A 27,446-nucleotide genomic window follows, 5' to 3' on the forward strand; every position below is an offset into this window, starting at 1 on the left:
CAATAACTGTCCTTTCCTAGATTTATATATTTCGGTTTTACACGGGAAACTCCACACTAAAATTTACGACAAGGGGACGATTTTTCGTTTCCTATTGTTAATTTTCTCCTTTTGGATGGTGATGTTCCTTTGGCACCATCTTACGGTGTTTATAGTTCACAACTCGTTCGCTATGCCCGTGTCTGTCGTGACGTTTTTGATTTTAAAGAACGTAATCTATGTATTACTGGTAAATTATTAAGCTAGGGATTTCGTTACCACAAATTACTTAAAACCTTTACTAAATTCTTCCATAGATATAAAGATTTGGTTTTGAAGTTTGGTTGTACCTGTAGAAAACTTATTTCAAACGGGATAACACATCCTCATTTTTACGGAAATGTTGTTTACCGTGCCAAGAAATTTAGAAACGATCCATGTGAACTTATCGATCCTTTAAATAAACTTATTCTATAAGGTTACCAATTCAACACTGTAATTAGATCATTGAATATTGTTTTTATTGGTATTAATATTGATTTTGTTATCAGTAAATTAAAAGCAAACTAAATATTATTGATATATACATATACACATTCATGGATCTACAATCTGTCGATACCTATATCTTGCCATTGCACAAGGTCATGTTTTTCTCTGACTGTTTATGACGTCTTTACACTAAATCAATTGGACGTTGGATGTGTACGGATTGATAATTTAGTCTTAGATGCATGATTTTTTAAGTTGTTAGTGGTTTCGAACTAGCTGTTAGTAACTGCGAGTACTCTCAGATCTGTACTTAGTGTCTTTTTGTTGTTGGGATATACAAGTACCCGGCCACATCCACTCTGTGTAGTATTTCTGTTTGTATCCCTCTGATGAGTTAAGCCTTTTTCAACAGATTTGTATAGTTCGTTATTATGTTGTACTGTTACACCACTGTCCCAGGTTAGAGGGAGGGTTGGGATCCAGCTAACAGGTTTAACCCCGCCATATTCTGTATGTATGTGCCTGTCCCAAGTCAGGAGCCTGTAATTCAGTGGTTGTCGTTTGTTGATGTGTTACATATTTGTTTTTCGTTCATTTTTTGTACATAAATTAGGCCGTTAGTTTTCTCGTTTGAATTGTTCTACGTTTGTAATTTCGAGGCCTTTTATAGCTGACTGTGCGGTATTGGCTTTGCTCATTGTTGAAGGCCGTACGATGGCCTATATTTGTTAATTTCTGTGTCATTTGGTCTCTTGTGGAGAGTTGTCTCATTGGCAATCATACCACATCTTCTTTTTTATATCATTAAGAAGGGATATAGTTACGATACTGTTGTCAGGTCATTAAAGATGGCATATTTTGGCTTTAATATTGATTCACTTATAGGGTCTTTGCATCGGAAATAAACACTTTTATTCTAAAACCAGTTGTTGGCATGATACGGGTTATGTTTTTTTTCATATATTTTATGATGGTATGATGCTAAACACCTAACGGGATGGATTGTGCTTGATATTCATATGATGAAAACATAATCTTTCAATCAGGTTAATTGAGGTCTGGAGCTGGCATGTCAGTAACTGCTAGTAGTCCTTTGTTAATTTATGTACATTGTATCATTGTGATTTTGTTTAGTTTCTGTTACACTTAGTTTTACTGTGCGTATTGTTGTGTGTTTGTTTTTCTACATTGGCTAGAGATATAGGGGGAGTGTTGAGATCTCAAAAAACATGTTTAACCCCGCCGCATTTTTGCGCCTGTCCCAAGTCAGTAGCCTCTGTCCTTTGTTAGTCTTGTGTTATTTTTAATTTTAGTCTCTTTTATATATTTCGGAGTTTAGTATGGCGTCCATTATCACTGAACTAGTATACATTTTTGTTTAGGGGCCAGCTGAAGCACGCTAAAAACAATGACGTTTTTTTTTAATTATATTACTCCATCTCTGCACAAAAAAAAACACCCCAAAGATATAAAAAGAAAAATTAACAAAGTCTGTTACACACGATTTGATTGGCTGATACTCTGGAATAAGTAAATACATAATTTGAATAACATATGTGCAAAATCTTTCTGTGTATACATAAATATTTCTGTATATACGTTATTATTTCTGTATATACTTAATTCGATATATGTATATACGGAATTATTTCTGTATATACGTAATTCGATTTCTGTATATACGGAATTATTTCTGTATATACATAATTCGATTTACGTATATACGTAATTATTTTTGTATATACGTAAATCGAATTATGTATATACGTAAATAAGTATTTTTGACCCTGATTCCGCGCCATAGGATATGGGGATTATTGTGTCAAAGAGACAACAACCCGACCAAAGAGCAGAAAACAGCCAAAGGCCACCAATGGGTTTTCAACATAGCGAGAAAATTCCGCACCCGGAGACGTGCTTCATCTGGCCCTTTAACAAAAATGTGTACTAGACTTACATTAGTTTATCCTGACTTTTTTTTCCATAAATAATCATCCTGCCTTTTTTTGGGCCAAAGTGTCTCATCACGCCTTTTTATTACTCAAACCCCTGTCCTGCTTTTTTTTCCAAATTTCATTCTGATAATTTTTTTTTATTATAGTCTAGTTGCATCATGTTTATTATTTGAACAGAGTATGTTAAAGTTTGTTGAAAAATTTGCCGAAAAATTTGTATTTGCTGCAACCAAAAATGAAATATAAATTATTTTCCTTTAATTTGCATAGTGGAATACTGGAATACAGAAATTGTCTAAAATGCAGGTTGCGGGTTTAAGTATTAGATATACCACAAGGGTATTAGCATGAGAGGGTGTATCTAATTTACACAATTTTATGATCAATGTTAAAGGCAGGGTATCCAATTACATTAAACAACATTCTGGTGTAAATAAACTTACACCTATAAATAGAAATCTATCAATTTACATTAATCATAATATCTTGAGATGTAAATGCACTTAATTGGTCTAACACCCTCAGGGTTTATCTAATACATACACTTTCTGTTCGAAAAGAGAAAACTTAACAAACATTTGGGTAAAACTTTCAACAAATGCATAGAACATACATATTAAAACATCAAGACTTGACACAGTTTTTATATAGTGGTAAAGACTTATTGCCTTTTAACTCGATGTAGGTTTCTGGATTTTTTAAGCTTTTTAGTTCTACTGCATTCATAGCAAGGGTCCGTCTCAAAAGTCTACCTATTTAAAAGTCTTGTCTTAAAAGACTGCGTTTATACGCTATGATAAATATCTTTTTGTCAACCGTGTAACGCGTTGCGGGGGGACATGGAAATACCAGGCGTCCGTCCGTCCGGCTCGAAAATGGTGAAAAATCTACTTTTTTGAAAAGAGTTATGCCCCTTAAAAATATTAAATATATGGAAAATGGCCTCGTTAGCGATCTCACGGGTACAATTCTTGTCAGATTTTTATAAAACTTGTACTATTATATAGGTTGATATCAGCAATATCTCGGACAAGTTCTAAAATGGTGGACGATCAACTTTATTTAAAAAAGTTGAGTCCCTTGGAAATATTAAATTTATGGAAAATGGGTACAATTCTTGCCATATTTTTAAAAAAAAATTTTTTTTTATTGTTTTTGTAATAATAAGAATTCATTTAAAACTTTAACTATAATTCTCAAAACTTTACTCCATATTGTTTAACTCTATTCCCTTGACTTGTTAATGTAAAATCAAATAAATGCAAATGGAAAATGGAATGCAGGTGAGCTTATATTATCCCTGCTTGAAATTTGGGGAGGTATATACTTAAGAAACAGGATGTTCGCCTCCTTCTTAAAAAAATAAATACATTTTTTACTTTTAAATCATTAGACAAATTGTAAATGGACAATTGCAACAGAACAGACTCAAGGTTTTGGGTCTTTACATAAATAAAAACAGAATTGGGAAGTATATTATTTTGTTTGTTTCTTGCACTAAATTTATTATGTTCATGCAAGAAAATGCATATAATTATCTAGAGCTTATAATTTCTTAATATTAGCCTCAAAGATGTTGAATGTCAACTGAAAGGAATTTAATTGTTTATGTAACTAGATTAAGACAGATTAATGTGTTCCATAGAACCTGTTCACCCTATGTCAATTTGAAGTTTTTATTACTTTAACTTCACTAGAATCAATGTTTAGAACTAATAATAGCAATTGAGCGGTATGATAAGCATCAAAAGATACATGTATGTGTATTAAAATTATGATTATTAAATTTGAAGATTATGATAAAAAAAAAGACAAAATACTTCTACCCTACAGTATGTGTACTGTAAGAAATAATTTGTAAATTTATCAGTCATGGGGAGGATTTATATGCGACCTGCAACCTGTAAAATAGCACTTCCCTGGAATACATTGTACTTATCTTATTGATATTTGTTAACAATTTTATTAATTCTGGTTAGTCAATTTGATAACAATATAAATTTATATCTTTTTCAAGTTTTAAAATTTGTACATCATTGTTTTTACTCATTCCAAGCTGACTATATAGCTAGTTTATCAAAATAAAATGTTGTTTTTATTATTAATCCATTACAACAATCAGTGAGAATTATTATTTTGAACAATTAATGCTCTAAAACAAATCTTAAGCCAACAACTTTTAAATATTTCTATGTTTTTTCATAAATTTCCAGAATTTATACCATATAAATATCTGAATAAGTTTTTTAAAGTTTAATACCCATAAAACAATATGTTTTAATAAAAGTAGGGAGAACGGACCCTAGGCGAACGGACTATATGGGCGAACGAACTCAGGGCGAACAGACCCAGGGCAAACATGTAATCAGGGCGAATGGATTTTGTTAATGCGATTTATATTCTTAAATGAACAGGCTATACATCAAAGAATATAATGTTATAAAACCTCAATCTTTATCCAAATCTTCATATTGTATATATATATATATATGTAATTTTCTTTCCTGTTTCAATCAAACATAACTATATACCTACTTTTTGTGTAGTCAAAGAACAAATATAAATTTCTTTATTAAGTGGGTACAATCTTTTTTTCCTTTATTTTGTGTCTGCTTATATCATGTATATTGACATTTTGATTCAATAATGTCAAAAACATAATACAAGCAATATTCCAGAAAACAGTTGGGCACTCAAGGGAGATACATGTATTTAATTCTATTCATATGATCATGTATATTATTATATAGACATGTATAAATATATTTTTGTCTGAAGTCATTATTTGGGTCAAAACAAAACAAAAATATTCTGAACCTGTGTGAAGTTCAGTAAATAATGATTTAGTACATGTATACCAGTAAATATATATGATAATGTTAAAAAAGACAACCAAATGCCTGTCAATAACATGTTTAGTTAAAATGGATAAATGTTATGTAGATCTATGTGTATCCATGCACATTTGTAGCCTCCATAAAAACACTTGGTATTACACTTCAGCTGTGATCTCCTATAATGTTACTGTTCCACATCATTTTAGGGTCAGAGAAATTTAATGCTTGATTGGGAGCAATTATTTGTGGTCACTAAAACTAACAAAATTTATTGCTTTTAATTGATTGACCATGTGCAGCTGGTAAGAACATAATCAGCTGATTTACTATATAATAACATGAGTCTGAGTGCCAAAGTTTCTCCTTTTCCTTTTATTCTTTAGATTTGTTTTCTTATTATTTACTATGCATGGGGAAAAAGTTTAAGCTACTTTTTTCTGCCCTTGTTATTTATTTGGTCAGACAATCAACTTGCTTAGTACTTGTACTTTTTAATTTATTTAAAACTGATATCCTTCAATCCAAAGGAGAGACATAAAATACATTAATTTTAAGACATCTACATATACAGGGAATTGAAAGTAATAGAGAAACTATTTTAATAATATGGCATGATACTAAAATCAAAGAGCTCTAATGTAAGGTATTTTTAGCTCACCTGGCCAAGTGAGCTTTTATCATCACTTGGGGGGTCCTTCTTCGTCTGTTAACTTTTACAAAAATCTTCTCCTCTGAAACTACTGGGCCAAAGTAAACCAAACTTGGCCACAATCATCATTGGGGAATATAGATTTCAGACAAATCAGACAACCCATTATTGGGTTGTTGCCCCTGAATTGGTAATTTTAAGAAAATTTTGCAGTTTTTATACGACCTCAAAAAATTATTGCGGTCGTATATATTGGTATGATATTGGCGTCATCGTCGTCGTCCGAAGACACATTGGTTTTCGCACAATAACTTTAGTTTAAGTGAATGGATCTCTATGAAATTTTACCATAAGGTTCAATACCACAAAAGGAAGGTCGGGATTGATTTTGGGGGTTATGGTACCAACAGTTAAGGAATAAGGGGCCAAAAAGGGGCAAAAATAATCATTTTTGTAACTTCAAAACAGTAACTTGTGTGTTAGTGTATGGATCTCTCTGACATTGTACCACAAGGTTCCATATCACAAAGGGAATGCTGGGATTGATTTTGGAGGTAATTGTCTCATAATTTTAGGATTTAGGGGCCCAAAAAAGGGCAAAAAAAACAAGCATTTTTCTTGTTTCATGACAATAACTTGTATGTAAGTGTATGCATCTTTCTGAAATTGTACTACAAGGTTCCATATCACAAAGGGAGAGCTGGAATTAAATTTGGGGGTAATTGCCCAAAACGCTTAGGAATAAGGGGCCAAAAAGGGGCCAAAAATAAGCATTTTCCTAGTTTCCAGACAATAACTTGTGTTCAAGTGTATGGATCTCTCTGAAATTGTACTGCAAGGTACCATACCACAAAGGGAAGGCTGGGATTGAGTTTGGGTGTAATTGCCTCAAAATTTTAGGAACTAGGGGCCAAAAAGAAGCATTTTTCTAGTTTCAGGACAATAACGTGTGTGTAAGTGTATGGATCTTTATGAAATTGTACTACAAGGTTCCATATCACAAAGGGAAAGTTGGGTTTGAGTTTGGGGGTAATTGCCCTAAATGTTAAGGAATTTGGGGCCAAAAAGGGGCCAAAAACAAGCATTTTTACAGTTTCCAGACAATAACTTGTGTTCAAGTGTATGAATCGCTCTGAACTTGTACTGCAAGGTACCATACCACGAAGGGAAGGCTGGGATTGAGTTTGGGGAAGATGAATCTTAAGGGGGGTTCAAAAAATTTGGGGAGGGATTTGTTTTTCCTTTTTTTCCTTTTTTTTTCTTTAAAATTTTCCATTATAAGTTGGTTATTTTTGATTTATATATATGTATAAAAGCAAATAATAATGATATGGTTTGATTTCATCAAAAATTGAGATATTGGGGTTCTTTGATATGCTGAATCTAACCGTGTATTTAGATTCTTAATTTTTGGTCCCGTTTTCAAATTGGTCTACATTAAGGTCCAAAGTATCCAAAATTAAACTTAGTCTGATTTTAACAAAAATGGAATTCTTGGGATTCTTTGATATGCTGAATCTAACCTTGTATGTATTTAGATTTTGGATATAGGACCATACTAGGTAAATTAAAAAATTTTAAGTTCTTCGACCACATTCATTCTGTGTCAGAAACCTATGCTGTGTCAAATATTTAATCACAATCCAAATTCAGAGCTGTATCAAGCTTGAATGTTGTGTCCATACTTGCCCTAACTGTTCAGGGTTTGACGTCTGAGGTCGTTTCAAGCTGCGCCCAGCGGAGCATTTTATTGGTTATTGTCTTGAATATTATTATGGATAGAGATGCATTGTAAACAGCAATAATGTTCAGCAAAGTAAGATCTACAATTAAGACAACATGACCAAAATGGTCAATTGACCCCCTCAGGAGTTATTGCCCTTTATAGTCAATTTTTTAAGAAATTTTTGTAATCTTTTACAAAAATTTTCTCCGAAACTACTGGGCAAAATAGAATCAAATTTTACCACTTTTTTCGAATTTTGCCTATTATCTTGAAAACTATAATAGATGGAGAGAAACTTTAAAATGCAAAAATGATCAGAAGGACAAGTTTTACAAATAAGTCTTATGGTTGAAATCATCAGTTGACTCCTAATTAGAGATGTACATTGTAGCTCTGTAATGCCAATTTGTACAATCTTTCTTTAGCGTTTTTGTCTTACATCTTAAAACTTATAATAGATAGACACATGATGATGATAGAAAGAAACTTAAATATATACAAAAATGATCAGCAAGACAAGATCTACAGTTAAGACAAAAAGGCGGAAATTGTCCGACGACTCCTTATGGGAGTCATTGCCCTTTAATTACGATATTTACCATTTTTTTTGCTCTATATGATAAAAAATAATAATAGATAGATAGAAACTTAAATAATCCAAAATGATAAGCAAGACGAACTACTAATAAGTCAAATTATGCTGATATAATTAGTAGACTGTTACTCTTTATAGGAGTTTTTTTACTCTTTTGTGTTTTGAGCAAAAGCTAAATAAGATCATGAAGATAGAGAGAAACTAAACAGACTTCAATGATCAGCAATATAAGATACAAAAAAAACCCAGAGATTTTTGTCATTAATTCTATTCTTGTCTACAATGTTGGAGAGTGTCCTTTGTTGAATATATTGCATATATAGACCAAGGTGAACGACACAGGCTCGCAAGAGTCCTAGTCATTTAAAGATGAATCAAATATCCTAAAGCTCATTAATTGCCTGAAATGATGTTTGGCAATAGGTTGAATAATCATTGCAGATTTCAGGAAATAAGCCTAATGCCTGAAAATTGTCAATAACCTAATGCCTAGGCGTTAGCTTATTGCCTAGGATTTAAGCTTAATAGATTATTTTACTTATATATATAATTAGTGCCGCTAACATATAGAATTAAAAAAAAAATAGAAATTAGTAAAGATACTAAAGAACTATTAAAAAAACATACATAAGATCATTTATTTTCATCTAGTTAAAGTTGAGTAGTTAAGGTACACACATATATATATATATATGTGTGACAAAATATTCATAAAAGTGTTTCACTTCAAACTGTCCTGAACCAGTGATTTCAAGACAGAATTTAATTCATATGTATACAGTCATTATATGCATGAATTAGGGAATGATATGTGTAAATTTCATAACCACTGTTGTTGAACTTTTAAAGAAATATTTGAAAGAGAATCGAAAGACATAATCTTTTTATATTATATTACTGTATCTAAACTTCAAAGTGAAATTAATTAACTTGCCATTTTCTTCTTTGAACTGTTTTCCTCCACTGCATGGTTCTTCACAAAAACACCACAAAAACAATAGTAATAAAAATAGTAATAAAAATAAGAGACTGAGACTAGCGTATTCATGATGAATTTCAACATTTTATATTCCTCTACACATTTTATGATGTCCAAGTAATCAGGTCATGACATCAATATGAATCTGTAGTAACCAATGAGATAAAAGAGAAATTCATTTTATGTCTTCCTAGATCTTTGGATTAAAACAGGCCATATTTACTTGTGTGTATTTTGCTTAAACATAAAAACACAAGTAAATGTTATACATATAATACTCACCACATTGATCCAATGGACATAATAAAGTATAATTGGAGTAGGCCTTTTAGTGTAAATAAAAGTGAAACCATAAGAATTGAGGATTAGAATACACAGTATTAGATGTTCACAATGACATACAGGGAGAGAATTTGAAAAGTTTATTGTAAGTATTTCATACTTATAATGCCAATAATTGTTATCTTTTCTGTTTTGTGTATGGTCTCCTAAAAGTTTTATTTTATATCCATACCAGAGGAGTACTAAGGGGTGGGGCTAGAGGGCCTGGCGCCCCCCTTTTTTAAAAAATATTTGATTAATTATTTAGGGAATCACTGACGAATGATTTGAGCTGCCCCCCTTTTAGGCAGTCAGTGGGCCCCTTTTGAAAATTCTTGATCTGCCACTGCATACCACAGACATACAGAAATTCAACATGTTTTATATTTTTAAAGAATTCTAATATATCAATTAAAAACTTTTTAGATTGATATACATGTATATGCATTAGTGATAAATTTAATAATCTGTCACCTAAGGATATTTGCCTATGTTTTATGTCCCACCTTTGGGCATTATATGCTTTTCAATCTATGCGTCCATTCCTCCATCTATCAATGATGATATCTGTCCAGCTTCAGGTTTAAGTTTTTGGTCAAGGTAGATTTTGATGAAGTTGAAGTCCAATTGAAACTAGCTTAGTACATGATGTTCCCTATAGGTTGCACTTTGTAAATACAGCTGTTTCTCAAACCACGCCTCTTTTGGGGAGATATAGAATATTCATAGATAATTAATTTTGTTTACATACTGGTTCCCAGTTATGATCTCTAGGTTTCATCTCATAGAGACATAACTTGGGAATGTTACCAGTAAATATACATATGCATATTGTCTATATAGAAATCTGTGGTAATCCTACAGTCAAGGTGGGTATAGTTAAGAAATTTAGTGTTAGTTTAAACTCTTAGAAGTTCAGGGCATATAAACGTTGAAAATATGCCGCACAGCCCTATATTTTGACCTTTGAAAAAAATTGTAGTGCATATGAACTTTCCATTCTAGGATATGATTTTTTTCAAAACTTCATAGTAAAAGTGGTACAGTTTTAGCCGTAAAAGGAGTTCCTATGGGAAATTGCATTGTCAATATTTACAGAAATGCAACCTATATTGGGTGAAAAAAGATTACATACAGAATTTAACCAATTTTGGTTTATCTCACAGATTTTAAAGAAATTAACTCAAATATGAAGTTTTATAAATATTTCATGAAGATTGAGAAAATCCTGGGCTTTAACTATGATGACTCAGCATATATTCACAGTTTACAGTATGCATAGTTTACTTAAAGCCCTGAATGCAAAATAAATTCATAATATATGCATATTTGTAAGTTAAATTGTTTAGAAGTGCTTATATTTACTCTTCGCAGTCATTGAAACTCATAGATCCTTCCTGAATATTATTGGTGGGGTGTTTTTGTCCTGTCGATAACCCAAAAGTAAGCCGTAACGCCTAAATCTGCTTTTTTGTCACCGCGGCATAAAAAATACAAGCTAGAAATACAAAAATATCTCAACAAAACTAACAATAGTGTGTTCTATCCTGAATATGTACTAAATATTCCATATTGCTAGAAACAGCAGAACAATTTAGGAAATTTGAGGCCCCAGGGGCAAAAAACAGAGAAAATTGCCTATCCCCTGGGTCATATAACAAATAATTTGACTTGTAAATGCTATGATTTTATGATTTTAAAGGTCTTTATATAGAAAACAATAACTATGCTTGGAAGTTATGCAAAAATTAGATGTTAGCAGTCATTTCTATAACATTTTAAGTGAATTTATACATCAGACTGGTATCTGCATACATACAACTATTGCAAATATGGCTTTGTTTTAACACTTCTAGCTCATATATTAGCTAAATTATGTCAGATATATGGCTAGAGATGATACTGTTGTGACAAGAATTCTAAACTGACCATTTGAGGCAGAAATTGTGAACTTTCATTGACAAATAGGCATACAGTAAAATGTGGACTGGAGACACAGGCAGGATTTGATACTTTATACAATCTTGAATTTTGGAATGATTGACTGCTAAACATAACATTTACAGTGTTCTGAAATGCTTTCAATATGTTATCAGAACAGTTTTAAACAGGTTCTAGGCATTTCATGTCAGAAAACATGCAAATAGGGTAAGCTGGCAATAATTAAAGTCTTGTTTTCAAATTCTTTAAAAAATTGAAACAGGGGAGGGGGTATCAAATGAACAGTAAAAGAAAACTTAGAGTTTATGCAGTGATTTCTTTAAGGCTATAATTCTGATAAATAAGTATTAATGTGAGAAAAAGTGTTTTTAGAGAGTTTTCTATTGGAATAAATGTTTGTATATTGGGTGAAAAAAGAGAACATACAGAATTTAACCAATTTTGGTTTATCTCACAGATTTTAAAGAAATTAACTCAAATATGAAGTTTTATAAATATTTCATGAAGATTGAGAAAATCCTGGGCTTTAACTATGATGACTCAGCATATATTCACAGTTTACAGTATGCATAGTTTACTTAAAGCCCTGAATGCAAAATAAATTCATAATATATGCATATTTGTAAGTTAAATTGTTTAGAAGTGCTTATATTTACTCTTCGCAGTCATTGAAACTCATAGATCCTTCCTGAATATTATTGGTGGGGTGTTTTTGTCCTGTCGATAACCCAAAAGTAAGCCGTAACGCCTAAATCTGCTTTTTTGTCACCGCGGCATAAAAAATACAAGCTAGAAATACAAAAATATCTCAACAAAACTAACAATAGTGTGTTCTATCCTGAATATGTACTAAATATTCCATATTGCTAGAAACAGCAGAACAATTTAGGAAATTTGAGGCCCCAGGGGCAAAAAACAAGAGAAAATTGCCTATCCCCTGGGTCATATAACAAATAATTTGACTTGTAAATGCTATGATTTTATGATTTTAAAGGTCTTTATATAGAAAACAATAACTATGCTTGGAAGTTATGCAAAAATTAGATGTTAGCAGTCATTTCTATAACATTTTAAGTGAATTTATACATCAGACTGGTATCTGCATACATACAACTATTGCAAATATGGCTTTGTTTTAACACTTCTAGCTCATATATTAGCTAAATTATGTCAGATATATGGCTAGAGATGATACTGTTGTGACAAGAATTCTAAACTGACCATTTGAGGCAGAAATTGTGAACTTTCATTGACAAATAGGCATACAGTAAAATGTGGACTGGAGACACAGGCAGGATTTGATACTTTATACAATCTTGAATTTTGGAATGATTGACTGCTAAACATAACATTTACAGTGTTCTGAAATGCTTTCAATATGTTATCAGAACAGTTTTAAACAGGTTCTAGGCATTTCATGTCAGAAAACATGCAAATAGGGTAAGCTGGCAATAATTAAAGTCTTGTTTTCAAATTCTTTAAAAAATTGAAACAGGGGAGGGGGTATCAAATGAACAGTAAAAGAAAACTTAGAGTTTATGCAGTGATTTCTTTAAGGCTATAATTCTGATAAATAAGTATTAATGTGAGAAAAAGTGTTTTTAGAGAGTTTTCTATTGGAATAAATGTTTGTATAGGTTGCACTTTGTAAATACAGCTGTTTCTCAAACCACGCCTCTTTTGGGGAGATATAGAATATTCATAGATAATTAATTTTGTTTACATACTGGTTCCCAGTTATGATCTCTAGGTTTCATCTCATAGAGACATAACTTGGGAATGTTACCAGTAAATATACATATGCATATTGTCTATATAGAAATCTGTGGTAATCCTACAGTCAAGGTGGGTATAGTTAAGAAATTTAGTGTTAGTTTAAACTCTTAGAAGTTCAGGGCATATAAACGTTGAAAATATGCCGCACAGCCCTATATTTTGACCTTTGAAAAAAATTGTAGTGCATATGAACTTTCCATTCTAGGATATGATTTTTTTCAAAACTTCATAGTAAAAGTGGTACAGTTTTAGCCGTAAAAGGAGTTCCTATGGGAAATTGCATTGTCAATATTTACAGAAATGCAACCTATATTGGGTGAAAAAAGAGAACATACAGAATTTAACCAATTTTGGTTTATCTCACAGATTTTAAAGAAATTAACTCAAATATGAAGTTTTATAAATATTTCATGAAGATTGAGAAAATCCTGGGCTTTAACTATGATGACTCAGCATATATTCACAGTTTACAGTATGCATAGTTTACTTAAAGCCCTGAATGCAAAATAAATTCATAATATATGCATATTTGTAAGTTAAATTGTTTAGAAGTGCTTATATTTACTCTTCGCAGTCATTGAAACTCATAGATCCTTCCTGAATATTATTGGTGGGGTGTTTTTGTCCTGTCGATAACCCAAAAGTAAGCCGTAACGCCTAAATCTGCTTTTTTGTCACCGCGGCATAAAAAATACAAGCTAGAAATACAAAAATATCTCAACAAAACTAACAATAGTGTGTTCTATCCTGAATATGTACTAAATATTCCATATTGCTAGAAACAGCAGAACAATTTAGGAAATTTGAGGCCCCAGGGGCAAAAAACAGAGAAAATTGCCTATCCCCTGGGTCATATAACAAATAATTTGACTTGTAAATGCTATGATTTTATGATTTTAAAGGTCTTTATATAGAAAACAATAACTATGCTTGGAAGTTATGCAAAAATTAGATGTTAGCAGTCATTTCTATAACATTTTAAGTGAATTTATACATCAGACTGGTATCTGCATACATACAACTATTGCAAATATGGCTTTGTTTTAACACTTCTAGCTCATATATTAGCTAAATTATGTCAGATATATGGCTAGAGATGATACTGTTGTGACAAGAATTCTAAACTGACCATTTGAGGCAGAAATTGTGAACTTTCATTGACAAATAGGCATACAGTAAAATGTGGACTGGAGACACAGGCAGGATTTGATACTTTATACAATCTTGAATTTTGGAATGATTGACTGCTAAACATAACATTTACAGTGTTCTGAAATGCTTTCAATATGTTATCAGAACAGTTTTAAACAGGTTCTAGGCATTTCATGTCAGAAAACATGCAAATAGGGTAAGCTGGCAATAATTAAAGTCTTGTTTTCAAATTCTTTAAAAAATTGAAACAGGGGAGGGGGTATCAAATGAACAGTAAAAGAAAACTTAGAGTTTATGCAGTGATTTCTTTAAGGCTATAATTCTGATAAATAAGTATTAATGTGAGAAAAAGTGTTTTTAGAGAGTTTTCTATTGGAATAAATGTTTGTATATTGGGTGAAAAAAGAGAACATGCAGAATTTAACCAATTTTGGTTTATCTCACAGATTTTAAAGAAATTAACTCAAATATGAAGTTTTATAAATATTTCATGAAGATTGAGAAAATCCTGGGCTTTAACTATGATGACTCAGCATATATTCACAGTTTACAGTATGCATAGTTTACTTAAAGCCCTGAATGCAAAATAAATTCATAATATATGCATATTTGTAAGTTAAATTGTTTAGAAGTGCTTATATTTACTCTTCGCAGTCATTGAAACTCATAGATCCTTCCTGAATATTATTGGTGGGGTGTTTTTGTCCTGTCGATAACCCAAAAGTAAGCCGTAACGCCTAAATCTGCTTTTTTGTCACCGCGGCATAAAAAATACAAGCTAGAAATACAAAAATATCTCAACAAAACTAACAATAGTGTGTTCTATCCTGAATATGTACTAAATATTCCATATTGCTAGAAACAGCAGAACAATTTAGGAAATTTGAGGCCCCAGGGGCAAAAAACAGAGAAAATTGCCTATCCCCTGGGTCATATAACAAATAATTTGACTTGTAAATGCTATGATTTTATGATTTTAAAGGTCTTTATATAGAAAACAATAACTATGCTTGGAAGTTATGCAAAAATTAGATGTTAGCAGTCATTTCTATAACATTTTAAGTGAATTTATACATCAGACTGGTATCTGCATACATACAACTATTGCAAATATGGCTTTGTTTTAACACTTCTAGCTCATATATTAGCTAAATTATGTCAGATATATGGCTAGAGATGATACTGTTGTGACAAGAATTCTAAACTGACCATTTGAGGCAGAAATTGTGAACTTTCATTGACAAATAGGCATACAGTAAAATGTGGACTGGAGACACAGGCAGGATTTGATACTTTATACAATCTTGAATTTTGGAATGATTGACTGCTAAACATAACATTTACAGTGTTCTGAAATGCTTTCAATATGTTATCAGAACAGTTTTAAACAGGTTCTAGGCATTTCATGTCAGAAAACATGCAAATAGGGTAAGCTGGCAATAATTAAAGTCTTGTTTTCAAATTCTTTAAAAAATTGAAACAGGGGAGGGGGTATCAAATGAACAGTAAAAGAAAACTTAGAGTTTATGCAGTGATTTCTTTAAGGCTATAATTCTGATAAATAAGTATTAATGTGAGAAAAAGTGTTTTTAGAGAGTTTTCTATTGGAATAAATGTTTGTATAGGTTGCACTTTGTAAATACAGCTGTTTCTCAAACCACGCCTCTTTTGGGGAGATATAGAATATTCATAGATAATTAATTTTGTTTACATACTGGTTCCCAGTTATGATCTCTAGGTTTCATCTCATAGAGACATAACTTGGGAATGTTACCAGTAAATATACATATGCATATTGTCTATATAGAAATCTGTGGTAATCCTACAGTCAAGGTGGGTATAGTTAAGAAATTTAGTGTTAGTTTAAACTCTTAGAAGTTCAGGGCATATAAACGTTGAAAATATGCCGCACAGCCCTATATTTTGACCTTTGAAAAAAATTGTAGTGCATATGAACTTTCCATTCTAGGATATGATTTTTTTCAAAACTTCATAGTAAAAGTGGTACAGTTTTAGCCGTAAAAGGAGTTCCTATGGGAAATTGCATTGTCAATATTTACAGAAATGCAACCTATATGATATGATTTTTCTTATTTTAATGCCAAATTACAGTTTTTACCCCAATTTCATGGTCCACGCATTTAAAATGATAGTGCCAGTGGGGCATCTGTGTACTATGGACACATTCTTGTTGTTGATTTAAATGTGAAGTATCAAGTATTTGTTTCTGAATTTCATAAGTTGATATTTGCCTACAAATTAAAATTCAAGAATTTTGCATACATCATCATCATTGTACCACTTTAAAATATTTTTGACATGGATGAGGGTTTAGATGGGGTTTACAAAAAAGAGAATAACGGGCAAAATGTGCAGAATAAAGGTATAAAAAATAAATAGGGAAAAGTAGGCAAACAAAATAAATATTAGAGAATAATAGGTGCTGAAATATAAAGAATAGAGATAAATGGACAAAATTAACAAAAGATTAAAGAAAAACAGTCTATATATATGAAGAATAAAGATATACAGAAACCCTATCTAGACCTTAATAAATCAAGCCATTAACACATAAATGACAAATACCCTGATTATTTTTTTTTTTAGGTCAGACAGGAATTTCATAAGTTATACTCTTGAACATGTTGAATAAAAAAAGTTTATAAGGCCAAATAATGTACAAAGTTAGAAATTTTGATAATCAAGAGATTTTCAGTGAAAAACAGAATTCATAGATAAAATACAAAACTTAGAACCTCAAATTGAAAAATTATAATTGAAACTGGTTAATGGTATAATAGAGCAAAAAACTTTGTAATTTGAACAGTACATTATGTGATCACTGTTTTAGAGATGAATTTCATTTCATATATTTTATAGCATTAATATCATCATGATCATTATAGAAAGAGGACAAATATATATTTATATATATATATATGTCAATCAACTTTTAGATTCCACTTACATTAACAGAGCCCTTATTTTATATATAAATATAATAGCCAACTTATGATTTTTTTCTGTTTGTCAAAAGTTTTATTTACTATTTAGCTCACCTGACCTAAGAGTCTATGTGAGCTTTTGCTATCCCTTTGTCAAATCATCCTCCCTTTTCATTAATTCATTGTCAGTAGTACACTTTTTCAAAGATCTTCTCCTCTGAAACTACTGAATTAATTTTAACCAAACTTAGGCTAAATGATCCTTTAATAGGGTATAGAGTACATATATTTTGTAATTTTAATCTTGTCCTTTAATTAAGAAACTCTGCATATTAAATATATATATAGTTTGGTCAAAACAATTAGCATTTTAAGATTAATCTGCCCTGATATTTCAGACCAATCTGACAACCCTATTTGAAGTAATTGCCCCTGAAATAATAAGTTTCCATAATTTTTATACGACCGTAAACAAAATTTTGTGGTCGTATATTGGTATGACGTTGGCGTCGTCGTCGTCGTCCGAAGACACATTAGTTTTCGCACTCTAACTTTAGTTAAAGTGAATGGATCTGAATGAAATTTTACCATAAGGTTCAATACCACAAAAGGAAGGTTGGGATTGATTTTGGGGGTTATGGTACCAACAGTTAAGGAATTAGGGGCCAAAAAGGGGCCAAAAATAAGCATTTTTGTAACTTCCAGACATAACTTGTGTGTTAGTGTATGGATCTCTCTGACATTGTACCACAAGGTTCCATATCACAAAGGGAATGCTGGGATTGATTTTGGGGGTAATTGCCTCCAAATTTTAGGGATTAGGGGCCAAAAAGGGGCAAAAAACAAGCATTTTTCTAGTTTCATGACAATAACTTGTGTGTAAGTGTATGGATCTTTATAAAATTGTACTACAAGGTTCCATATCACACAGGGAAAGCTGGAATTGATTTTCGGGGTAATTGCCCAAAAAAGTTTAGGAATAAGGGGCCAAAAAAAGCATTTTTCTAGTTTCCAGACAATAACTTGTGTTCAAGTGTATGGATCTCTCTGAAATTGTACTGCAAGGTACCATACCACAAAGGGAAGGCTGGGATTGATTTTGGGGGTAATTCCCTCAAAATTTTAGGAATTAGGGGCAAAAAAGGGCAAAAAAACAAGCATTTTTCTAGTTGCTGGACAATAACTTGTGTGTAAGTGTATGGATCTTTATGAAATTGTACTGCAAGGTTCCATATCACAAAGGGAAAGCTGGGTTTGAGTTTGGGGGTAATTGCCCTAAACGTTTAGGAATTTGGGGCCAAAAAGGGGCCAAAAAACAAGCATTTTTCTAGTTTCCAAACAATAACTTGTGTTCAAGTGTATGGATCTCTCTGAAATTGTACTGCAAGGTACCATACCACAAAGGGAAGGCTGGGATTGAATTTGGGGTTAATTCCCTCAAAATTTTAGTAATTAGGGGCCATAAAAGGGCAAAAAAACAAACATTTTTCTAGTTTCAGGACAATAACTTGTGTGTAAGTGTATGGATCTTTATGAAATTGTACTGCAAGGTTCCATATCACAAAGGGAAAGCTGGGTTTGAGTTTGGGGGTAATTGCCCTAAAGGTTTAGGAATTTTGGGCCAAAAAGGGGCCAAAAAACAAGCATTTTTCTAGTTTCCAGACAATAACTTGTGTTCAAGTGTATGGATCTCTCTGAAATTGTGCTGCAAGGTACCATACCACAAAGGGAAGGCTGGGATTGAGTTTGGGGGTGATGAATCATAAGGGGGTTCAAATAATTTGGGGGGGGGGGGATTTTTTTTTCCTTTTTTTTCTTTAAAATTTACCATTTTAAATTGGTTATTTCTGATTTTTATATAAAAGCAAATAATAATGATATGGTTTGAATAGGTAAATTAGAATTTTTTAAGTTCTTAGACCACTTTCATTCTGTGTCAGAAACCTATGCTGTGTCAAATATTTAATTACAATCCAAATTCAGTGCTGTATCAAGCTTGAATGTTGTGTCCATACTTGCCCCAACTGTTCAGGGTTCGACCCCTGCGGTTGTATCAAGCTGCACCCCAGCGGAGCATTTTATTATGTTCTTGGTAACACTGATTGTCATATTGAAAACAATTTCAGATAAAGATAAATTTTAAACAGCAAAACAGTAGTATGGATCCTTATATGAGTCATTGCCCTTGAAACACAAAATTGTAATAGATTTTAGAGTTTCTTGTAGAAAATATGATAGATTGAGAGACACTTTAAGTGGTAAATATGTTCAGCTAAGTAAGATCTGTGAATAAGCTTACATGACTGAAACAGTCTATTGATCCTTTATCCTGTTTATAGCAGTTTTTGCCCTTGAAAAATTATTTTTACCTAAAATTATGTTTTTTGCAGAAACAATGATAGAAAAAGAGAAACTTTAACATGTTTAAGTGATAAATATGTTCAGCAAAGTAAGATCTGGGAATAGGACTTACATTATTTAAATCATTAATTGATCCTTTAAAGCAGTTATTTCCCTTGAATGAATATTTTACCCAATTTTTTTATTTTTTGCAGAAACTATGATAGGTACAGACAACTTTTAACTGCACAAATGTATAAAAGACATATATTTTTAAATAAGTCAACATGACCACTTAATTTAAAAATTATTGGAGCTTGCTAAAATTCAAGTGTAAATTAGAAAAAATGATCAGCTTGACAAGATGTACAGATTTATCCACCAAGGAATAAAAAGATTACTTTATTTTTATATATTGCCCCTGAAATACCTATTTTTCTTACTTTTAGGAGTTTTTATGCCCCATTTATGGGCATTATGTTTTTCAGTTTGTGCATCCGTTACTTTGTCCGTCCGTATGTCTGTCTGTCCCGCTTCAGGTTAAAGTTTTTGGTCTTTCAGGTTAAAGTTTTTGGTCAAGGTAGTTTTTGATGAAGTTGAAGTCCAATCAACTTGAAACTTAGTACACATGTTCCCTATGATATGATTGTTCTAATTTTAATGCCAAATTAGAGTTTTGACCCCAATTTCACGGTCCACTGAACATAGAAAATGATAGTGCAAGTGGGGCGTCTATGTACTATGGACACATTCTTGTTTGCTGTCATTTGAAAACTGTAGGAGATAGACCTGTTAAAAGTGTTGTCTGCAAAAATGATCAGCATGACAAGATCTATGTCATGTATGTTCTTTAATGGTATTTTTAACATTGATTTCTGATTTTGGAGTTATTGCCCCTGAAACGTTGATATTTACTGTTTTTTTTACAGTTTGGCTTGATATCTATTAACTTATACATATAGGTTAGGTTAAACCTGTTAAATGCAAAAGTGATCAGCAACACAAACAGTACCTATATATATATATTATATACAGCTGTATAGTTTGTGCATTTAAAAGTCCTAGTAAACTGGTGTTTTGTTCATCAGGTGAGTGATACAAAGCCTCTTGTTTCAAAACAAATTTTGCTATAATTCAGTTTTTTAGACATTCCTAGTTGTAATAATTTTCATAGAAATTGATCCAATATCCACCCATTTAGCATGTTTAGGTGGGAATCATATCTCTGGCCTTACATCATGTACATTAATGCAATATTCCGGGTTATTTCGGAAAACCTTCATCAGAAACCATCCCTTTTGTTTTTTTGTCGAGCATCGACTTTAGTCGAAAAAGCGAGACATAGCGATCCTACATTCCGTCGGCGTATTCGTCGGCGGCGGCGTCCACAAATATTCACTCTGTGGTTAAAGTTTTTGAAATTTTAATAACTTTCTTAAACTATCCTGGATTTCTACCAAACTTGGACAGAAGCTTGTTTATGATCATAAGATATATAGTATCCAGAAGTAAATTTTGTAAAAATAAAATTCCTGTTTTTCCGTATTTTACTTGTAAATGGACTTAGTTTTTCTGCCGGGAAACATTACATTCACTCTGTGGTTAAAGTTTTTAAAATTTTAATAACTTTCTTAAACTATTCTGGATTTGTACCAAACTTGGACAGAAGCTTGTTTATGATCATAAGATAGTATCCAGAAGTAAATTTGTTAAAAAAAAAATTTCATTTTTTCTGTATTTTACTTATAAATGGACTTAGTTTTTCTGCCAGGAAACAATACATTTACTCTGTGGTTAAAGTTTTTAAAATTTTAATAACTTTCTTAAACTATTCTGGATTTGTACCAAACTTGGACAGAAGCTTGTTTATGATCATAAGATAGTATCCAGAAGTAAATTTGTTAAAAATTTTTTTTTATTTTTTCCGCATTTTACTTATAAATGGACTTAGTTTTTCTGCCAGGAAACAATACATTCACTCTGTGGTTAAAGTTTTTAAAATTTTAATAACTTTCTTAAACTAATTTTTAAATCCTGGATTTGTACCAAACTTGGACAGAAGCTTGTTTATGATCAAAAGCTAGTATCTAGAAGGAAATTTTGTTAAAATTTTGTACCTGTTTATCTGTATTTTATTTATAAATGGACTTAGTTTTCTTTCAGTTAACATTAAATACAGTCTGCAGTTAAAGTTTTTAAAACATTTATTAGATTCATAAACTATCCTGGATTTATACCAAGCTTTGACAGAAGTTCTTACAATCAAAAGATAGTATCTAAAGGAATATTTTTATTGATTTTTTTCCTCAATTTTGTTTAGCCTGCGATTAACAGCAAAAGTAGGCGAGACACTGGGTTCCGCGGAACCCTTACAAATTTTTGTTTTTATGCCCCTGCCGTAGCGGAGGAGGCATTAAGTTTTACCCTTGTCCGTACGTATGTCCCAAAGTTGGTTTCCGTTCTCTAACTTTAGTTTGCCTCAACCAAATGTTACGAAACTTATACACAATACTTATTACTACAGAATACAGATCAAGTTTGAATTTTGGTGGCGTCACTTTAACCGTTATAGAGTTATGCCCTTTACAAATGGAAAAATTGCTGAATTTTTCGTTTCCGTTCTCTAACTTAAGTTTGCCTCAACCAAATGTTATGAAACTTATACACAATACTTATTACTACAAAACTCAGATCATTAACAAATTTGGGTAGCGTCACTTTTACCGTTCTTCAGTTATGTCCCTTTATAACTTTAAATGATATATATGCAAGTGGGGGCATCATCTGTGCCCCATGGACACATTCCCCATTTTTTCATTTACTTCTTTTTTAATTACTGTTTTACTTTTATTTCTTTTCATTTATTTTTTTTTAATTTATTACAGTTTTAATTTTTGATTTTTTAAATAGTTTTTGAATTGTTTTTTTTAATTTGTTAATTAGAATTTGCATTTTAATTTTTTGTTTTTCAAACAATTCTAACCAATTTTGAATTAAGTGTTTCATAGTAAGGAAGTGTGGTCTTAAGAATATCAGTTTACATGTGTTGTTTACATGATGGTCATTAATTAGTTCTGCACAGTTAAATGTTAGTAGGAACTGTGAGGTTTATATAAATTATTTTATAGCTTTGTTTCACTTATTCACCAATGTTTCTATTTTTTTTTTTTAATCCCATTGATAGGTTTTATGGAATTTGGCACCTATTGTAGAATTTGTTTTAATAAGATGCAAGTATTTCCTGAATACTTTTTGAAGTTTTCTGCTTGAGAATGATAATTTGTACTGAATGATATATTATATCTATTTTCAACTTCGTTCCTTTTCTAGACATAATTTCATAGAAATTGATCCAATATCCACCTATTTAGGTGAGAATCATATCTCTGGTCTAATTTCATAGACAAAATTTCATAGGAGTTGATTCAATGTCCACCCATTTAGGTGCAAATCACCATTTTAAATTGTGCTTTCAAGCAGTTCATATGTAAAAAAAAAGCTATGGAGGATAAACATTTTCAGCATGAGGTTTAGGCCAATATTCTGTTCTTATTTCAGATTGACATATATCCATAGGACATGCAGTTAGCCTAGACAATTCTCTGTGAAGTTCAAGGACTTTCTTAGTCAAATATGGGAAGATGTGAAAGGTAAGTTTGAAAGTTTGTAAGTGTGCAAAAATATGTTATGTCTAACAAAATGTGCTGTTTCACAATTAAAATACTATCAAAACAACTCCTGATTGCTCAACATTAAACTTCTGAATTGTCTATGAATCATCTTCACGATTGTCCCACATTATTTGCTCACCTGACTGGTTTGGTCAAGTAAGCTATTTTCATCACTTAGCATCAGTCATCCATTATTTTTTACAAAAATCATCTCCTTTAACCACTGCAGGGCTCAACAATAATGTGTGTCGATTGTCCGGTACCAGAGGAAAAAAAGGTCGGACAAGTAAAAGCTATATGAAGCTTGTCCGACGGGACAAGTTAAATCATTCTGTAGAAAAAAAATATTAAATCCAACTTTGACGATAAAAGTAATTACTTGCAACCAATAATTTAATACTGGTTCTTTGTCAGATACTTTTTATACGCCCGTTTACGGGACGTATTATGGTATACCGTTGTCAGTCCGTCCGTCCGTCTGTCTGTCCGTCCGTCTGTCTGTCTGTCCGTCCGTCGTCAACATGTCGGACATTAACTCAAAAACAATTTAACCAATTTGCATAGAACTTTGGTGAATTGTTTATATCTATTGACGTGAGCTCCCTTTCGTTTTTTATAAATTTTAGATTTTACGTTTCCGAGTTATGGGGTTTTATTCATTAAAAAAAGGGGGATTTTCCAGTTTTCGGACAATAACTCAAGAATGCTTTCACCAACTTGCAAGAAATTGTGGTGAATTGTTTATATCTATTGACATGAGTCTCTGTTGATTTTTATAAATTTTAGATTTTACGTTTCCAATTATGGGGTTTTATTCATTAAAAAAAGGGGGATTTTCCAGTTTTCGGACAATAACTCAAGAATACTTTCACCAACTTGCAAGAAATTGTGGTGTATTGTTTATATCTATTGACATGAGCTCCCTTTCGTTTTTTATAAATTTTAGATATGACGTTTCAGAGTTACAGGGTTTTATTCATAAAAAAAGGGGTATTTTTTCCAGTTTTCGGACAAAAAATCAAAAATGCTTTCAGCAGTTCTTATGAAACTTTGGTGAAATGTTTATATATCTATTGATGTAAGCTCCATTTAGAATTTTATAAATTTTTCATTTATCATTTCTGAGTTATGGGGTTTTATTCATTAAAAAAGGGAGGGTTTTCCAGTTTTCGGACAATAACTCAAAAATGTTATCAGCAATTCTCATGAAACTTTGGTGAATTGTTTATATCTATTGATGTAAGCTCCCTTTTCATTTTTATAAATTTCTAATATGACATTGAGAATTAATTGAACTTTATTTGTTTATAGTCTGACAACAGATTTACTAAGTATTGCGCAACGGCACAGTGTATTGCACAACAGCAAGAAATCTTGAATTGAATATAAATTCAATTCATATAACCAATTTCAAGTTCTTTGACTACATTTATTCAGAAACCTATATGTCAAATATTAAATTACAGTCCAAATTCAGACCTGTATCAAGCTTGAATATTGTGTCCATTTTTGCCCCAACTGTTCAGGGTTTGACCTCTGCGGGCGTATCCAGCTGCGCTCAGCGAAGCAGTTTATTAACAGATAAAACGCATACTATCGCATACTATCTCGAATCCGGTCTTACTGCTTTGTAGATAAGGTAGTAACAAGACAGTTTGGCACCAGCACGGAAACGAATCGGCTCCATGTGTAATCGACAGTTTGGCACTGTAGGAGATATTTTGGGACCAAGACAACCCAGTACCTCATTTCCTTTCCTTATTCTGTTGCTTTATAATAAATATTATAAATTTTATTTATCAAAAATATTATTAAAATAAACATGAATAAATTATTGACTTTTAAATTCAGAAAATTATATTTGATCGTATGTAGACAAAACAATATTTGATTGCGTTTGAATAAACATTTTAATATATTAAAACAGCTGATTGTAGTCAGTCAGGGGACTTACTTAAATGAGTGGTTTTCAAAATCACTGATTCAAGTAACATAATGTCCATAAAGGTTAGAAGTAAGAGTTGTCTTTCTTTAATAATCACCTATTTAAGTAGTACAAATTAATCACTAGACTAAGTGATTTAATTTTATTGTAGCTTTAAATATAGAATACTAATGATCCAGGGACTAATTATGTTGCTAAAATTATCAGAACCAACATCTGTGTTCATAGGATGACCGGGTCATGTCAGGTGATAACCTTGTACTAAATCTAGGATAATGACATAAAAATCACTTGTTTAAGTATCATACCTTAATTTCCCACCAAAAAATCACTCCATTAAGCATCATTATTTTATTAAAAACCCCACTAATTTCAACATTTCGCAAACAGTATAATTTTCTTACATAATCTATAAGATGAAACCTTGAATTTTACAGGAAAAATACTCCCACTGCTGGGAAAAATCTGTTAAGAAAGTATCAGTTCATTATGTAAAGCCATTTTTATAGCATTTTTACAACTAAAATAGAATTTGCAGCTAAATGATTGCATCGAAGGCATAAACCTTGCTGCTTAAAAGAAGCAAAAAGTTCATTTTTTTTCAATTTTACTATTTAAATGAAAAGATATTATCTAAACCTATATATGTGTCTAAATTTTGGTAAAACTACTAAATCACAATTTGTGACAAAACTTTGAATTTGCTACTTAAATAAGTGATTTAAAAATCACTTATTTCAATATGTCCCCTGACTGGTAGTAGGGCATCAATCATAATAATCAATATTTTTAACATAAAAGACCAGGATACAAACCAAATGAGTGTATTATGACTAGCAGGCATACAAGACTGTGCCTCATGTGCTGAGTCGGATGAGACTTTGGTTTTGATGAATACTAGATTTAGTTGTTCTCGACTCATATTTTAAAAAGGATATCAAGAGATAATAATCAAATTCTGTTCCATTGTTTTAACTCATTTTGTTCATTGAATCAGCTTAAAATGCAAAAAAGGTTAATATTAAGATTTTTTTTGGACAAGTTACAATTCCATTCGGACAAGTAAGGTGGTCAAGTCCTTATCCATATCCTTTAAGCAGTAGGTCATATATTTGGTGTATGGAGTGATTGTAAGGTATACATGTGCAACTGACAGGTATCATCTGACCTTGACCTCAATTTCCTGGTTCATTGCACAATGTTTAGTTTTTGTGGTTGGGTCTATCTCTCAGATAATAGTAGCAATAAGGCCACTATATTGGTGTATGAAATGATTGTAAGCTGTATTTGCTTGACTGGTTAAACTGACCGTGACTTCATTTTCATGGATCATTTATGGATCAAGTTAATGCGATAATTGTAGTAAAAGCGTCATATTTTCAATCATAAGTAAAGCAGGCATGACATTTGTGAATGTATTGCACTCTTGTTGAAATATTTTCTATGCCAAAAAAATATTATGTCATGTATGTGTGTTTCCAGTTGCATGTAAAAAAAAATATAGGGTCAGTAGGTCAGGATATTTTCTTACTAATTTCATAGTGAAGTTCTTTGAACTTTTGTTCAAATGTTTTGAAGTTTGAAACTGTCATGAATGTTTGTATATCATGTATATATATTAGATTTATGGTTGTATTTATATAATCAAGTGTACTGCAAGCACACATTAGCTGGCCAATTGTTTAAATTATTAGCATTCATGTTCACAAATAGTGCAAATTAGGGACATATGCTAAGGAAGAATTTTTGATTTTGATTTTTTTGTCAGAGCCGATAAATTAGGGTTGGACAGCAAATCGAAACACATCTTTTTTGTTGTTAGCCCTATTGAAAACTATAGTAAAGAGAGGGAAACAGTTTGAATAATAAAAATGATCAACACCATAACATCTACAAATAAGTCACATGGCCAAAATCTTCAGTTGATTTATTGCCTGTGAGTGATTTTTTCTTTCTTTAATTTTATGATAGAAAAATAGAAATTTTAAAAAGCAAAAATGATGATCGTGAGCTTTACATTTTTTTCAAAATCCAGGTTGATTTGAAAAAGATATAGAAATTTTTAAAGGTGACTGTCAGAATTTGGTTCAAACTGAACATTGTAGCTTTTATACCTATTAATTAAATCCTTAAGTTTGACAGC

The 27,446-nt window shown here is 31.5% G+C and overlaps 1 protein-coding gene and 1 long non-coding RNA gene across 3 annotated transcripts in view; both read left to right on the forward strand.

Moving 5' to 3' along the window:
• The window catches only part of LOC127716554 (WSC domain-containing protein 2-like), a 72,707-nt gene that overhangs the window by 37,466 nt on the left and 7,795 nt on the right, over positions 1 to 27,446 (forward strand). The window lies entirely within an intron of this gene.
• LOC127716556 (uncharacterized) overlaps positions 1 to 27,446 on the forward strand; it is a 35,590-nt gene that overhangs the window by 6,544 nt on the left and 1,600 nt on the right. The window contains exons 1-2 of one of the 2 annotated variants that reach the window (XR_007988994.1): positions 9,585 to 9,639; positions 23,246 to 23,337. This is a non-coding gene — a long non-coding RNA (uncharacterized LOC127716556). Of the gene's footprint in view, positions 1 to 9,584; positions 9,640 to 23,245; positions 23,338 to 27,446 lie in introns of those variants that run through there. The other variant, XR_007988993.1, reaches the window with a different exon arrangement.

The sequence above is a fragment of the Mytilus californianus genome, unplaced genomic scaffold, assembly GCF_021869535.1.
Source record: "Mytilus californianus isolate M0D057914Y unplaced genomic scaffold, xbMytCali1.0.p SCAF_9, whole genome shotgun sequence".
Taxonomy (NCBI): Eukaryota; Metazoa; Mollusca; class Bivalvia; order Mytilida; family Mytilidae; genus Mytilus; species Mytilus californianus.